Source organism: Nerophis ophidion, linkage group LG05 (genome assembly GCF_033978795.1).
Source record: "Nerophis ophidion isolate RoL-2023_Sa linkage group LG05, RoL_Noph_v1.0, whole genome shotgun sequence".
Lineage (NCBI taxonomy): Eukaryota > Metazoa > Chordata > Actinopteri > Syngnathiformes > Syngnathidae > Nerophis > Nerophis ophidion.
In genome coordinates this window covers 44245598-44263289 of record NC_084615.1, presented here as the reverse complement: position 1 = coordinate 44263289, position 17692 = coordinate 44245598, and the positions used below count along the sequence as shown (strand labels likewise).

General features: G+C 39.0%; 1 protein-coding gene and 1 long non-coding RNA gene across 5 annotated transcripts in view; one reads left to right on the top strand and one right to left on the bottom strand.

Annotated features, from left to right (window-relative positions):
- The window catches only part of LOC133553154 (1-phosphatidylinositol 4,5-bisphosphate phosphodiesterase beta-4-like), a 162082-nt gene extending 144390 nt beyond the window's left edge, over positions 1-17692 (bottom strand). For 2 of the 4 annotated variants that reach the window (XM_061901030.1, XM_061901032.1), the window contains exon 1: positions 8691-9056. The gene's annotated coding sequence lies outside the window, so the exon portion shown is untranslated. Of the gene's footprint in view, positions 1-8690; positions 9058-17677 lie in introns of those variants that run through there. The other 2 variants (XM_061901031.1, XM_061901034.1) reach the window with 2 other exon arrangements.
- Positions 9425-11568, top strand: LOC133552370 (uncharacterized). Its single transcript, XR_009806689.1, has 3 exons — positions 9425-9848; positions 9914-9979; positions 11506-11568. It is a non-coding gene; the product is annotated as an uncharacterized LOC133552370 (long non-coding RNA).

Below are 17692 nucleotides of genomic sequence, written 5' to 3'. Positions count from 1 at the left end.
TTAATCATTAGTAATGTAGCAGCCTAGTTTTGAATGGCAGGGTCCCTGCTATCACATGTTGACAAAAATATAACATTTACATAATAAAAGTCAACTACAGGCTTCCCAAATGCTGTAATAAATTAAGCATGATGAGGTGACTTGTTGCACTTTTTATATGTAGAAGAAAAGTTTTGTCATTTTATTTAATCAAAGCAACAACTTGAGGCAGTTTAATGTGGATTAATGTGGGCAGAATTACTATAGTGTTCCCAATGTTAAAAGGATGAAGCCATTGTTTACAAATTTGGTAAATTTAACCAAAAAATGTATATTTAGTTGTTTTCTACCTTTACCGAAAATGAACAGAACCATGACCTCTAAACCGAGGTACGTACCGAACCGAAATTTTTGTATACCATTACACCCCTAGGTGAGTCGAATTATTGGGTGGAATGCTAGCGCGTCACTGTCCACTTTTGTGGAAAATTACAACAGTCATAACTTCCTTTCACATGCTGAGATCTTCCTGAAATTGTTTATGGTGAGTCGGTGTATTAGGTTGGATACAACCGTGTCACGACAGTGTCGCTAATATCACTCCCTTGTGGTGGAAAATCATAAGTCAAAATTTCCTTCCACATGCTCCTATCTTCCTAAATGTTTTGATAACGGGTTGGGGTATTGGGTGGAATGCAACTACATAACTACTGCAGCGCCTCTATCGCCCACATGTGGTGTAAAATCATAACAGTCATAGCTACCTTATACAGGCTCCATTTTTCCCAAAATGTTTCATAATGGGCTGCCGTATTAAGTGGGATTCAACCGCATCACTACTATGGCGCCAACATCGCCACTTCGTGGTTGAAAATTATAACAGTCAAAACGTCCTTAAACATGCTCCGATCTTCCAAAAATATTTGTTGGTGGGTTAGGAAGTTGTGTGGAACGGATCTGCGTGGCTAATGTAGAGTTATTGTTGCCTCCTTGTGGTGGAAAATTATAACATACATGCGCTGAGCTTCCTGAAATATTTGGTGGTGGGTGAGCGCATCGGGAGGGACGTGACCACAAGCGCCATGCGTGCCCACCGAGTCGCGTAAACCATGCGGTGGACCGGGGTCCCATTCAACGCTGCTCACAGCTTCAATTACGACAAGTTTTGCTGCTGCTGTGTTGTGCGATATACTTGTTTATATGTGACCATGTGGACAAAGACAATGTATTTTCCTTTCTCATGCACTTTATATCATTATTAAAGTTTAAAAAATGCACTCCTCCTAAGACGCACCATGCTTTGCATTGGAAATTTGTTTGTGTTCTGAAAAAATAGCCGTGCGATGCAAAACATAAATGTCCACTGCAGACGACGCTGCTTCCCATGAGGATATTATTTTAAGAAATACATGTAAATTGCAGCTTCCTGTTAGCAGTGTAGTTAAGTAAACACCCAGCTAATAATTAAAGGCATTTACAGAAGTTTGCTTTGAGCTTCAACCGCACTGTGACAACATAATTCTGCTCAGTAAACATGGAAACAGGAGTACAAGAACACTCATAGATTCTGTTTTATGGTCAAAGAGACTCAGTTGAATGACTCAGTGACTTACCTTGAAATATCTTAACCACATTTTGGTGAGAAGACGTGGCATCTGTAAAGCTGATGTTTGCAGGTGTAGTTTGAAGAAAAAGTGATAGAAAGAAATCTATTTATTCAGGTAGTTTTTTGTTGTGATGTGAAAGACATTTTTCTTACAATTTCTGAGATTCAAGGACTTTTTAATGTAACAAAATTGTTGTTATGATGCAACAGTTTTTTTTATTTTTTTATCTTTGCTGTGGAGAAGGGAATGTTCGGCTCTAAAATTAGGATGATCTTTTCAAGCATACATTGTGTGCAGACGTTATAAGATGAACAGTTCGCTACAGCTGATGCTACAAGTTTGTCAAAAAAACATACACTGACAATATCTGTAATATATGTATGTGAAGCTGCCTGGTCACTTGACAACTTTCTAGAAAGTGCTGCATGGATGTATTGTATGTGGAGAGGTGTACACAGCAAATAAGCCCAGCAGCTTGACTGGCGGTTATTACGCTGAACAAATAAAGAAGACTTCCTCTGCTGGCTGCATTGATCAAACATTCATCATGCTGAGAAACACTTTTGCTGACATGTTACACCCTCAGCATGCAGCACCATAAAAATACACAAATAAAAGGCTTCATTTTGTGAATTATCCATCCATCCATGTATCCATTTCTACCGCTTGTTCCCTTTGGGGTCGCAGGGGGCGAGGATTAAAGGCCTACTGAAATGAGATTTTCTTATTTATACGGGGATAGCAGGTCCATTCTATGTGTCATACTTGATCATTTCGCGATATTGCCATATTTTTGCTGAAAGGATTTAGTTGAGAACATCCACGATAAAGTTCGCAACTTGCGGTGCTAAGACAAAAGCCCTGCCTCTACCGTAAGTCGCAGATGATGACGTCACAAGTGTGGGGGTTCCTCACATATTCACATTTTTTTTAATGGGAGCCTCCAACAAAAAGTGCTATTCGGACCGAGAAAACGACAATTTCCCCATTAATTTGAGCGAGGATGAAAGATTTGTGTTTGAGGATATTGATAGCGATGGACTAAAAATTTTTTTAAAAAAGGTTAAAAAAAAATAAAACGCGATTGCATTGGGACGGATTCCGATGTTTTTAGACACATTGAATAGGACAATTCTGGGAAATCCCTTATCTTTCTATTGTGTTGCTAGTGTTTCAGTGAGTTAAATAGTACCTGATAGTTGGAGGTGTATGTCCACGGGTGTGTTGACGCGCAGTCTCTCAGTGGAGTCGACGGCAGCTTTATGGACGGGGCAAGCCCAGCTTTTCTCCGGTAAGAAGCGACTTTTTAACCACAATTTTCTCACTGAAACCTGCTGGTTGACATTCCGTCGTGTTTCATGTTCTCTTGACCGCGCTCTGATCCATAGTAAATTTTCACTTCCAGGAATTTTAAACAAATAATCACCGTGTGTTTGTGTGGCTAAAGGCTAAAGCTTCCCAACTCCATCTTGCTACTTTGACTTCTCCAAAATTAATTGAACAAATTGCAAAAGATTCAGCAACACAGTTCTCCAAAATTCTGTATAATTAAGCCGTTAAAGCAGACGACATTTAGCTGTGTGTGTGCGTAGCGCTCATACTTCCTAAAAATCTGTGACGTCTTGCGTACACGTCATAATTACACGACGTTTTCAAGACGAAACTCCTGGGAAATTTAAAATTGCAATTTAGTAAACTAAAAAGGCCGTATTGGCATGTGTTGCAATGTTAATATTTCATCATTGATATATAAACTATCAGACTGCGTGGTGGGTAGTAGTGGGTTTCAGTAGGCCTTTAAACATGATATGTTCAAAAACGAAGTACTAAAATAAGTTTTTATATTTCTCTTCATGGTCTATGCTTTCTATGTGGTTTTGGTGTGGTTCCTATATATTTTTATCACTTTCATAGTCAAGCTTGCGGAAATTCCGTGTTTCCTGTTTAAAATAACACAGCAGACAAGAAGTGAGGCAGACACAGGTGGTGCCTCCAAGGATACACACAAAGTGTATTGAGCGTGCGTGCAAGGGGGCGCGTGCCTGTTGCCACGGGGAAAAGGCAGACAATGTACCTCTGCCTCACAGTAGGGGGCGATATATTTTTAACTTGCAGTACAATGCCTCTGCAGTACTCTGACTCACCACACTGGGAGAAGTGGGGGCGCTCAAGGTAGCAGACACGTGTCTCTACAGCGGAAGCCAGCCTTTTTTTTTTTAAACGTTATGTATAACAAACATGGCATTTTTATTAGAGTAAGCTGGCGTTTGTGGGTGTTTTTTTGTCAGATACAAAAATACTGTTTTATTGCTTGGAATGAAATTGAATTAAATGAATGTGTCTGCCAATATGTACTGTATCCAAGATTAAAAACTTCTCTAAACTGGACTTTAAAACAAAATGAATGTGATCAGACAAAGTATGCTTTCATGGAGGATAGCTACTGCTGCTTCAGGTACAAATACAGAAAGGTAATTTCGACTCACAATCAGTGTTGGTGCTAGGAATTTTCAAAATGGGGTCCCACAGTAAATTTTTGGGGTCCTACTTTTATTGTACACGTTTTGAAAACAAATGATAAATGTATGCATTATCCTGTTATATCTCACATTCTACATTGCGTTTTGGAAAAAGGTTGTCATAAACGTTAGTAAATTCATTGAGAAAATAATACAAAAGAAAACAATTTAAATGCATACTATCTGAGTTGGCCCTGTGACAAGGTGGCGAATTGTCCGCCCGAATGCAGCTGAGATAGGCTCAAACACCACCCGCGACCTCAAACGGGACACGCGGTAGGAAATGGATGGGTGTAAATAAGAAATTGTACCAAAAAGTTCATTATTTTGAAGTCGACCAATAAACGCAATAAACAGGGACGGAAACTTGACTTGTCAAATATAAACGAATCAAAGGCGAAAACCGATAATAAATTAGAAAAAAAAAAACAGTAAACTGGAGTTTTGACCCGGAGAAGGCAAGGTCGGGGAAAAAACAAAACAAAACTGCATGCTGGGGACGCTTGCAGCAAAAAAGTGCGTTAACGCCAACAGTGCACATTACTTGAGTTATTTTGTTAAAAGCAAATAGGACCAAAACTTATCTAATAACAACATTATCAAATACTTTTTGGACCCATTTATCATATCATAATGTCATTATGATAACGTTTTTATTAAAGCATCTTACTCCCTTTTTTCCCCTTGGTACTGTAATGTGCAACCTACAACAACAATGATTAGAGCTGCGCATATGAATTTAAGACAAACAAATATATATATAAAAAAAGAAAAAAGAAATAAACTTCAAAAGTATCTATGTCACTTCACGTCACTGTTCTATACGTATGTGTGTGTGTAATATTTATTTGTAGTTTTTTATGCTCAATGCTGAATGAGCTACTACCAATGGCACCTTTCATGTGTTAGATGCATAAAGGGCTGCATCAACAATATTTGAGAGGCACAAAGAGAACGCACACACAGTAGAGCAGTGGTTCTCAAATGGGGGTACGCATACCCCTGGGGGTACTTGAAGGTATGCCAAGGGGTACGTGAGATTTTTTTTAAATATTCTAAAAATAACAACAATTCAAAAATCCTCTATAAATATATTTATTGAATAATACTTCAACAAAATATGAATGTAAGTTCACAAACTGTGAAAAGAAATGCAACAATGCAATATTCAGTGTTGACAGACAGATTTTCTGTGGACATGTTCCATAAATGTTGATGTTAAAGATTTTTTTTTTTTTTTGTGAAGAAATGTTTAGAATTAAGTTCATGAATCCAGATGGATCTCTACTACAATCCCCAAAGAGGGCACTTTAAGTTGATGATTAATTCTATGTGTAGAAATTTTTATTTATAATTGAATCACTTGTTTATTTTTCAACAAGTTTTTATTTATTTTTATATCTTTTTTTTCCAAATAGTTCAAGAAAGACCACTACAAATGAACAATATTTTGCACTGTTATACAATTTAATAAATCAGAAACTGATGACATAGTGCTGTATTTTACTTCTTTATCCCTTTTTTTCAACCAGAAATGCTTTGCACTGATTAGGGCAGTGGTTCTCAACCTTTTTTCAGTGATGTACCCCCTGTGAACATTGTTTTCATTCAAGTACCCCCTAATCAGAGCAAAGCATTTTTACTTGAACAATAGAGATAAAGAATTAAAATACAGCACTATGTCATCAGTTTCTGATTTATTAAATTGTATAACAGTGCAAAATATTGCTCATTTGTAGTTGTCTATTGTATTGTTTTTATTAGGGGTGGGCAAATTAATGCGTTAATTACGAGTTAACTCATCAATATATTAACGCCGACAATTATTTTATCGCACATTTGCGTATGTTGTTTACATGCTTTTATTTTGTTAACGCCTTTCTTTACAAGATGGCATCTCCCGGATGTGATTCGGCGTCGAGGGGCTCTTGGTAAAGATGGAACATTTGGCAAAAATACCGGACAATTCTGCAAATTTCATGGCTGGCTTACAGCGTGGTCACTCCGGGATCACTTACGACCGCCAGACAATTCTGGATGTGGATAGATCGGGCCGTTTTGGACTGAATGACGCGTGCTTGCTAGACCGGCTAGCTAGCATGGGAATACTTTGCCGGCTACAACCAGCGGCCTGTGACGAGGAGTGTTGGCTGAGTTCTTAACGTTTGCTTTCAGAGCGTGCATATCACAACATACAAGATGCCGTCATCGCGACACAACCTACACCGGGCTACCGCGCATGCTCGTCGCTCCTGTTGCATGCTGGGTATGGTAGTTCTTTTTTTCCCCGGCTCATAACATCACAATATAGTACCATGTATATGCGTTCAGTTTATCAAAGCACCAAGCAAACAATCGGAAAATTCCCATCATATCAATTCCTAGATATGGTCATAATTATTTTAAGTGCACTATGCAGAATAAACACAACATTATTAATATTGCTACTACGGATAATTTGATAAAAAATTCCCTAAAACAGCCCACTACCTATAATTTAGGTTTTTTAAACATAAGATTCCTGATAAAAAAAAATGTTTTTGCTGTTACCTCAGAAATTGCCTGTTCAGATGTTATGATTGTGGCTCAGAGATTTGTATGTAGATTATATTTATTTTCCATAACAAACAGGATAACTTAAATACCCTGGCAGTGGCAATAAGCTTAAATGTTTGTATTTACATTTTTTGAGTTGATTTTCATAAAATATGCTATTTAACTGCTACTGTTTAACAAGGACTGATTTAAATTGTGTTTGCACAACAAATGTTTTGGCGCTTTTGTTCATGTGGGAGAATATTCCAATAAAGGTGCACTACACACTACTTTTGAATTCATTATTGGGCTTTGCGTATACAATGCAGTTAATCGCGATTAATCAGAGAAATAGTGCAATTAACTTTGATTAAAATTTTTAATCGTTGCCCAGCCCTAGTTTTTATCCTTCTTTGTGGGGACATTGTTGATTGTCATGTCATGTTTGGATGTACATTGTGGACGCCGTCTTTGCTTTACAGTAAGTCTTTGCTGTTGTCCAGCATTCTGTTTTTGTTTACTTTGTAACCAGTTCAGTGTTAGTTTCGTTCTTCATAGCCTACCCTAAGTTTCAATGCCTTTTTTAGGGGCACTTGCCTTTTGCTTATTTTTGGTTTAAGCATAAGACACCTTTTTACCTGCACGCTGCCTCCCACTGTTTCTGACAATCTACAAAGCAATTATCTATCTGCTGCCACCTACTGATATGGAAAAGTATTACATGGTTACTCTGCCAAGCTCTAGACAGCACCGACACTCAACAACAACACATCATTTGCAGACTATAATTACTGGTTTTGCAAATTTTTTTTTTAACCCAAATAGGTGAAATTAGATAATCTCCCACGGCACATCACTCTGTGTCTCACGGCACACTAGTGTGCCACAGCACAGTGGTTGAAAAACACTGCTGTAGAGCAGTGGTTCTTAACCTTTTTCAAGTGATGTACCCCTTGTGAGCATGTTTTTAATTCAAGTACCCCCTAATCAGAGCAAAGCATTTTTGGTTGAAAAAAAAAGAGATAAAAAGTAAAATACAGCACTATGTCATCAGTTTCTGATTTATTAAATTGTATAACAGTGCAAAACATTGATCTTTCTTAGCGGTCTTTCTTGAACTATTTGGAAAAAAAGATATATAAATAACTAAAAACTTGTTGAAAAATAAACAAGTGATTCAATTATAAAAAAAGATTTCTACACATAGAAGTAATCATCAACTTAAAGTGCCCTCTTTAGGGATTGTAATAGAGATCCATCTGGATTCATGAACTTCATTCTAAACATTTCTTCACAAAAAAAGAAATCTTTAACATCAATATTTATGGAACATGTCCACAAAAAAGTATAGCTGTCAACACTGAATATTGCATTGTTGCATTTCTTTTCATAGCTCTTGAACTTACATTCATATTTTGTTGAAGTATTATTCAATGTATATATTTATAAAGGATTTTTGAATTGTTGCTATTTTTAGAATATTTTTGAAAATTTTCAAGTACCCTTTGGCATACCTTCAAGTACCCCCATTTGAGAACCACTGGATTAGGGGCTAATCGAATTTAAAAAATGTTCACAGGGGGTACATCACTGAAAAAAGGTTGAGAACCACTGCAGTAGAGGAGACAATAAAAACGCAAAGAAATTGATGAATGGAAAAACACATGGAAGGAAGGGTACTTGCATGCTGACTTGACTGTCATTGCTCGGCTGCGGGCTGCTTCTGTCCCGCTCCAGCTAGCAGTGTCCTGCTTGCCTCTCTACCAACACCACCCTCCATTGGTGGAAACATCAATAATCTCTTTGCGTCTAAAGCCCAACACGCACACACTTCTGCAGCAGTCTTGTCATGTGCAAAGAAGCTCTCTTTCAAATGGGTAGCTCCCTAGCTAGCTAGCAACGGCTACTATTGTTTATACATGCATGTGTGTGATGGGAGTGTTTTTCTTCAAACAAGAAACAAAGCAGCAGTCCGGCATGAGTGTGACACGATGGAGCAAAAACAAGCAGCAGTAAAAAGAGGTTAGACATGCAGCTAGCTTTTTCTTACGTGGTTTGACAGCAGGAGAAGGAGAATCCTCTTTGAACCGATGAGGGGAAGAGAAAGTAATGATGCTGAGTCTTCTTGGCTTGTCTCCTCTCCGCGGTACCCCGCTGATGCTATCCCCTCCTCGGCGTCTCTACTCCGGGCAGTGCCGGTGGTGTTCCTGCAGCTGTCGCTCTCCAGTGGAGACTAAGCGGCCCGTCAGACCAGGAAGCGCTTCTCTTGTGGCCCCCTGCGCGCACACGAACATACACGCGTGTGCGTTAAAGTGTGTGTAGAGAGATAGAGTGTGTGTGTGTGTGTGTGTGTGTGCGCGTGTGCGTGTGTGTAGAGAGAGAGTGAGTCATCCAGCAGTCGCACACCCAGCTCTCCCGTGCCTGTCTAACAGCTGACTGCTGCGGCCGTCATGTATTGATAGAGGCTTAACACCGCCCCCTCGCCCCCTCCATGTGTTCATAGTCAACACACCCTCACTGCACAAAAGCAATAACAATCAATGAAAACAGCAATTATGATTGTTGCCCCCTTGACTTGCCGTTCCATTTACGCCCTGTGGAGCAGTGGTTCTCAACCTTTTTTGAGCCTAGGCACATTTTTTGCGTTGAAAAAAATCCGGAGGACCCACCACCAGCAGCAGATATCATTAAAAAAACAAACTCAGTTGACAGTAATAAGTCGTTGTCGCAATTGTTGGACGACTTTACTGAAACCCACTACTACCCACAACGCAGTCTGATAGTTTATATATCAATGATGAAATATTAACATTGCAACACATGCCAATACGGCCTTTTTAGTTTACTATATTACAATTTTAAATTTCCCGGGAGTTTCGTCCTGGAAACGTCGTGTAATGATGACGTGTACGCAAGACTTCACGGGTCTTAAGAAAGTATGAGCGCTGCACACACAGCTAAAAGTCGTCTGCTCAAACGGCATAATTACACAGTGTTTTGGAGATCTGTGTTGCTGAATCTTTTGCAATTTCTTCAATTAATACTGGAGAAGTCACAGTAGAAAGATGGAGTTGGGAATCTTTAGCCTTGAGCCACACAAACACACGGTGATTCCTTGTTTAAAATTCCTGGAGGTGAAACGTTACTATGGATCAGAGCGGGGTCAAGCCAACATGAATCAAGACGGAATGTCAACCAGCAGGTTTCGGTGAGAAAATTGTGGTTAAAAAGTCGCTTCTTACCGGGGAAAAGCTGAGCTTGTGCCGTCCATAGCTGCCGTCGACTCCCCTGAGACACTGCGCATCAAGACATCCGTGGAGACACACTTCCGACTATCAGGTAATATTAAACTCACTAAAACACGAGCAACACAATAGAAAGATAAGGGATTTCCCATAATTATCATATTAAATGTGTCTAAAAACATCGGAATCCGTCCCAATGCAATCGCGTTTTTTTTTTTTTTTTTTTTCTCTAGTCCGTCGCTATCAATATCCTCAAACACAAATCTTTCATCCTCGTCAAATTAATGGGAAAATTGTTGTTTTCTCGGTCCGAATAGCACTTTTTGTTGGAGGCTCCCATTAAAAACAATGTGAATATGTGAGGCGCCATCAACATGTGACGTCATCGTCTGCGACTTCCGGTAGAGGCAGGACTTTTCTCTTAGCACCGAAAGTTGCGAACTTTATCGTGGATGTTCTCTACTAAATCCTTTCAGCAAAAATATGGCAATATCGCGAAATGATCAAGTATGACACATCGAATGGACCTGCTATCTCCGTTTAAATAAGGAAATCTCATTTCAGTAGGCCTTTAACGCATAACCAAGCATGCATCAATATAGCTCTTGTCTCAAAGTAGGTGTACTGTCACCACCTGTCACATTACACCCTGACTTATTTTGACTTGTTTTCTGTTTTCATGTGTGTAGTGTTTTACTTCTTGTCTTGCGCTCCTATTTTGGTGTCTTTTTCTCTTTTTTGGTATTTTCCTGTAGCAGTTTCATGTCTTCCATTGAGCGATATTTCCCGCATCTACTTTCTTTTAGCAATCAAGAATATATTATTGTTCTTATCCTTCTTTGTGGGGACATTGTTGATTGTCATGTCATGTTCGGATGTACATTGTGGACGCCATCTTTGCGCCACAGTAAATCTTTGCTGTTGTCCAGCATTCTGTTTTTGTTTACTTTGTAACCAGATCAGTCTTAGTTTCGTTCTTCATAGCCTTCCCTAAGCTTCAATGCCTTTTTTAGGGGCACTCGCCTTTTGCTCATTTTTGGTTTAAGCATAAGACACCTTTTTACCTGCACACTGCCTCCCGCTGTTTCCGACATCTACAAAGCAATTATCTATCTGCTGCCAACTACTGATATGGAAGAGTATTACATGGTTACTCTGCTGAGCTCGAGACAGCACCGACACTCAACAACAACACATCATTTGCAGACTGTAATTACTGGTTTGCAAAAAAATATTTTTTACCCAAATAGGTGAAATTAGATAATCTCCCACGGCACACCAGACTACGTCTCACGGCACACTAGTGTGCTGCGGCACAGTGGTTGAAAGACTCTGCTGTAGAACAGTGGTTCTCAACCTTTTTACAGTGAGCCTTTTGCCCTGTGAGCATGTTTTTAATTCAAGTACCCCCTAATCAGAGCAAAGCATTTTTGGTTGGAAAAAAGAGATAAAGAAGTAAAATACACTGTTGCGAGAACAATGTCAGTCTATCACAAGAACAAACTTGGCATTTTACGACAAAAAAGTGAAAATAACTACTACCAAAATTAAGTACATTTACAAGTGATACTATGAAAAAAAATGTGAATAATTTTTTATTTATTTTCTTTTTCTTTACAGGAATACGTACAATGAGAGAAACAATGTGACGTTTTCCAAAAATGATGGCGCAGTAATGCAAGAATAAAATCAATGATTCACAAAAACAAAGTAGTAACATTTTTGGGGACAAAAAATTCATATCACGAGGGAAATTGACGTTTTGAGAATGAATCATCCATCCATTTTTTACCGCTTGACCCTAGTACTAATGTAATGTTGCACATTTAAAAGGAAAACACGGTGGTGTTCATTTGACATTAGGCAATATTACGAGACGATCAGAGGAAAATCTCATCAATTTGTAAGAATACATGACTTTAAGAGATAAAATGGGTTACACAAACTGTTACAAAGTAAATGGCCAAGAAAAAAAAATATGAGAAAAGCAAAAGATTGTAACTTGTCATTTTACAACAATAAAAACAAAATAAATATTACAAAAATAATGCAAATATACTTAAAAAATATAGTAATAGTAAGAGTTTAATAAGAGTTTCACTTTGTATCTGAGTTCTTGGATTGCATATCCTGTCCTCAAATTTCCTCCAGATAAATCCAAACAAAACGGAAAGTCTTATAATTGCTCCCGATAAAAAGATCCCCCTGATCAAGAACTCCCTTGGTGCTCTGGGTGCATCTGTTTAAAGCAGCCTCAGAAACCTTGAGGTAGTGTTTGATCAGCCCATGTCTTTGGAGGGTCACTGTCTCTATCAACTCTTTGTATCATCTCAGAAATATATTCACACATTAATTTTGTCTCGTACTGACTGTTGCTATTCTCTCTTCACTCTCTTTAACAAGTCACCGCTAAAGAGACTTCAGAATACAAAATGCAGCTGCCAGACTTTAGACCGGTGCACCCAGAACAGCACATATCACCCCTGTTTTATGCAGTGTTCATTGGCTTCCAGTTAAATTCTGCATTGATTTTTAAGATTTTAGCCCTGACATTCCGGTGGGCCCCCTCAGTACATCACTGGCTTGTTATGCTCCTACTCTTCAGGGCACAGCCTCTGGTCTTCAGGCCATGGTCTTCTAAAGATCCCAAAAACTTGTTTTAAAACCCATGGAGACCTGGCATTCCTGGGTATAGCTCCCAGACTCTGGAACGATTTGTACCAGTCCCTCCGTGATCTTGACTGTGATGAAACTTTTAAGAAATATTTGAAAACTTCTCTTTTTAGTAAAGCTTTTATTTGATTCACCTTTTAGCTATAATTTTTAATCCACTTTGTATCCTTTTTATGATGTTGCCCCTGTTTTAAATGTAATTGTTGTTTTACTTCACCTATGTTTTGTACAGCGCTTTGTGATTGTATTTGTGAAAAGAGCTTTACAAATAAAATGTATTTGCTAAATTTACTTACTAATATTACTTAGAGAAAATGAGTACAATAAAGATAAAAACTTAGCATTTATTATAAGAATATGTAATATGACATAAAAAAGAAGATATTTATGAAAACAGTGTTGCGCTATTACTAGAATAAAATAATTGTATCACAAGAACAAAGTTGTAACATTAGGAGCAAAAAAGTCATGTAACGAGGGGAAAAGGAAATGGTGTTGGGAAAAAACTAATCAGGATTTTACAACACGCAATGTTATAAAGATCACAAGGTCATCTCGTCACTTTACAAGAATACGTGATTTTATAAAATCTTGCACTGTCAGGAGAATAATGTCAAAAAGTCGTGAAATTAACAAGAACTGGAAAAAAGCATTCATCTTACGAGTGTACAAGCAATAATGAACTCCACTGAGACATCTGTCTTTGAGGATACATCATGGCGTAAAAACAATGCACTAAAAGACGGCTTTTTTCTGTTTCGTTTAAACATTTTGTTCATTTAAACCCTGTTTTCTCCTTGACCTAAAAATTATTTGCTAGGGAATAAGCGGTATAAAATGGATGGATGGATGGATAGCTAAGTCCGATCATGTTAGCGAGGCCATGGTTCCTAGTAGGGCTGGGCAATATGGCCTTTTTTAAATATTTCAATATTTTTAGGCCATATCGTGATACACAATCTATATCTCCATATTTTGCCTTAGCCTTGAATTAACACTTGATACATATAATCACAGCAGTATGATGATTCTACGTGTCTACATTAAAACATTCTTCTTCATACTGCATTAATATATACTCATTTTAAACCTCCATGCAGAGATGGAAATCACAACTAAGTCAGTTGACCAAAACTGTATTTATTTAACAGTTGTTAGCAGTTGACTTTTCAAATGATGCTACATATTAGCAGTAATGCTACTTTTGGTAGCAACGCTTGTGCCCCACACTTGAAAAATTAAAGTTGTCTATTCGATATCTTCCCGCTTGAAGCCAAACCACCGCCAGACGATGGACCCTGTGCTGTTTTCCTTGGGAATTAATTCTTCCTTTTTTTGTTACCAGATTCGCATCTTCTTTCTCTCGTATTACCACTCGCACAGCTCCACTAGCATCAAAGCTAAAGTTACCCATGCTGCTACCTCTTCGCCCTGTGAGGGCGTATACGTATGTGACGTATGAGGTGACAGTATGGGACGTATGTAAGAAGGTGCGTTTGCTGTCTGTGAGAAGGAGAGACAGGAAAGAGCGAAAAGAGCCTGCAGTGTAATGCCAGCAGCTAAAAGCAACTGCGTGAGAACATATACTCGAATATCACGATATAGTCATTTTCTATATCGCACAGAGACAAACCTGCAATATATCGCGTACATCGATATATCGCCCAGCCTAGTTGCTAGGCAAAGTCCATGCATGGAGCTCGATCATAATTGCCCCATCAGCCAGTTCAAATGGGCCTGAACAGTAATGAGTGTATTTCATGACAGTATGAAAGTTGTATTAGAAAGAATCTTCTGCGTGGGTCCAAACGAATGTTTTTATGTTGCGCCTTTAACACATAAACAACAAATCTGTCTTGTGAGATTGTGACAGCAGACGATCGATACGTAATGATCGTAACCTTTCACGAGCGCTGACATTCTGCATCCGCACAACGACTACAAGCACTCGCTCCCTGTGTACGAGCATCACATGTGAAAACACGGCGCGTAAGACCAGGCGGTGACGACGTTACTGCTGTCTCGAGGCTAGAGGCGGAGCCAGTTAAGCGAAACCTCCAGCTAAATAAAAGATGACATGCTATTGGCACAGCAAACACGGAATGACTGGAGGTTATCATGCTGAATAAATAGCATGTGCTCATTGTGGGAGAAAACCGGTTTGAGACACGGACACACTTTGTTTATGAAAAATAGCACCAAGCTAAAAAAAAAAAAGTTTGAAAGGTCACTGTGCTCACACTTCAATTCTGTTTGTCTCATGCAAAACTGCAATGATAAAACCTTCCAATATTGACTCCCCCCCACCTCCATTCATCTCTTTAAAATCGAGACATTGGCAGACGAGTCAAACAGGAGTCACCTATTGACTGTAATAATCTCCCAAGGCTACAAAAGCTTCTTTTCCACTTTTAGTTACCAAGTAACGTGCAAATAACAGAAAACAACACAACTGACATTTATAGACAATGTTAATGTCTTACATATCACAAAGCCACAAAAAACCAGAAAAAGCTGCAATCCCGATTGGAAACACTGCAGGTAACATTGTCCAGATGTATAATACCTTTGCTACAGGTATTTAAAAGTATAAAGTCATGTAGCAGTAATACAAAAGTAATACATTGAGAATAAAGTCATAGATCAAGCAGAATACATCCGTCTCTCGTCACATTACGCCTCATATATTTGTTCTTAAAAGCATATTCTTCATATTTTTGGCCTAAATTAAGTGTTATTCATGTCTTATGTAGGGCAGCACGGTGGGCGAGGGGTTACTGCATGTGCCTCACAATACGAAGGTCCTGAGTAGTCCTGAGTTCAATTCCAGGCTCGGGATCTTTCTGTGTGGAGTTTGCATGTTCTACCCGTAACTGCGTGGGTTCCCTCCGGGTACTCCAGCTTCCTCCCACCTCCAAAGACATGCACCTGGGGATAGGTTGATTGGCAACACTAAATTGGCCCTAGTGTGTGAATGTGAGTGTGAATGTTGTCTGTCTATCTGTGTTGGCCCTGTGATGAGGTGGCGACTTGGTTATTTATGCGTCATATAACGTACACTTATTCAGCCTGTTGTTCACTATTCTTTATTTATTCTAAATTGCTTTTCAAATGTCTATTCTTGGTGTTGGGTTTTATCAAATAGATTTCCCCAAAAAATGTGACTTATACTCCAGTGAGACTTATATATGTTTTTTTCCTTCTTTATTATGCATTTTCGGCAGGTGCAACTATTACTCCGGAGCGACTTATACTCCAAAAAATACGGTATATACTGATACTATATTAGGTATCGATAGTTTCAACACCTGGATCGGTCACCCTTACTTTACATTAAAGATTCAGTGGTTGCACCTGGGGATAGGTTGATTGGCAACACTAAATTGGCCCTAGTGTGTGAATGTGAGTGTGAATGTTGTCTATCTGTGTTGGTCTTGCGATGAGGTGGCGACTTGTCCAGGGTGTACCCTGCCTTCCGCCCGATTGTAGCTGAGATAAGCACCAGCGCCCCCTGTGACTCCGAAGGGAATAAGCGGTAGAAAATGGATGGATGGATGGTTGGCTTTTTATGTGGTCCTGATCTGTGTGTAGCATGCTTAGCCATTCATTTTCCTCTAGTCCTCCAGTGATAATGTTATATAGTTTATTTTCCACCATGGTTATTAGCATCTTAGAAGCGGCTTTGTACTGTGGATAGATGACCCATTCGTTGCAGTTTGCTTTCAAATTGTAGCCTATGTTCTGACAATTCATGCAACTTCTGCATGTGTGTAACAAGGAATACGGAAATATAATAGTGACTCCCTGGGCGTGCATCTTTTTGAGGGAATCTTTCACGTGAGTTCATTTTTAGCATGCATACACTGGGACACAGCTGCAGTAAAGAGGAGGATCCTCCTGGTACTGGTGTGGAGAACGGCCTTAAGGCTGCTGTTTTGGGTGAAATGTCTGCAAAGGGGACTATGTGGCTGTTAATTGAGGTTTGGAGGGCTCTAATTATGTTAAAAGCATATTTAGAAGGTCCTGAACAGGATTTTTACGCTCTTCCAATGACAATAATACGTTTTCTAAGTCCAGGCCTGGAATCAATTGGCCGCCACAAACGAGGGACAACTGTAAGGTTGTACATACACAGTACAAAAAAGGTAGTAATAGTATGATGTGTAAATAATCCATTTATGACTGAAAACGTAGATATAAGACAATTTAACTTGTAGAATAAGTCAAAATATTCAAAGAATGATGACATCTACGAGAAAATGCTAGTCATTTTGTAGGAATGAAGTTGAAAATATGTCAGGATTTGGAATAAATAAAAGTACAATAAAAAAAGCTTGAAAAAATACTACCAAAAAAATGTACATATTCACAAGAATAAAGTTGTAATTAAGAGAATAGAGTCAAACTGTACTGTATCTATTAGAAAAGTCACAATGCCCATCCATCCATCCATCCATTTCCTACCGCTTATTCCCTTTTGGGGTCACGGGGGACGCTGGCGTCTATCTCAGCTACAATCGGGCAAAAGGCGGGGTAAACCCTGGACAAGTCACCTCCTCATCGCAGGGCCAACACAGATGGACAGACAACATTCACACTCACATTCACACACTAGGGACCATTTAATGTTGCCAATCAACCTATCCCCAGGTGCATGTCTTTGGATGTGGGAGGAAGCCGGAGTACCCGGAGGGAACCCACGCAGTCACAGGGAGAACATGCAAACTCCACACAGAAAGATCCCGAGCCTGGGATTGAACCCATGACTGCAGGACCTTCGTATTGTGAGGCAGACGCACTAACCCCTCTTCCACCGTGAAGCCCCAATTTTTGTCACAATGTTACGAGAAAAAAAAAAATCTCAATAGTTTAAAAAAGGTTTCACGTAATGTATATGGATGTTCTCATTCATCCAGGTCATTATCATTAGTCGTCATAGACTTAGATTGGTCAGATCTGACTAGATCTGACCAATCTAAGTCTATGATCATGAACTGATAAAATCTTCTTGGATGAGAAGCAAAACAGTCCAGTTGCAATCGTATAAATGCCCTGAGATCGTTGACGTAATGTACAATAAAACATCTAGAAGACGTTTGAGTGTGAGTGTTTATCCTACCTTCAAAGCAGTGCT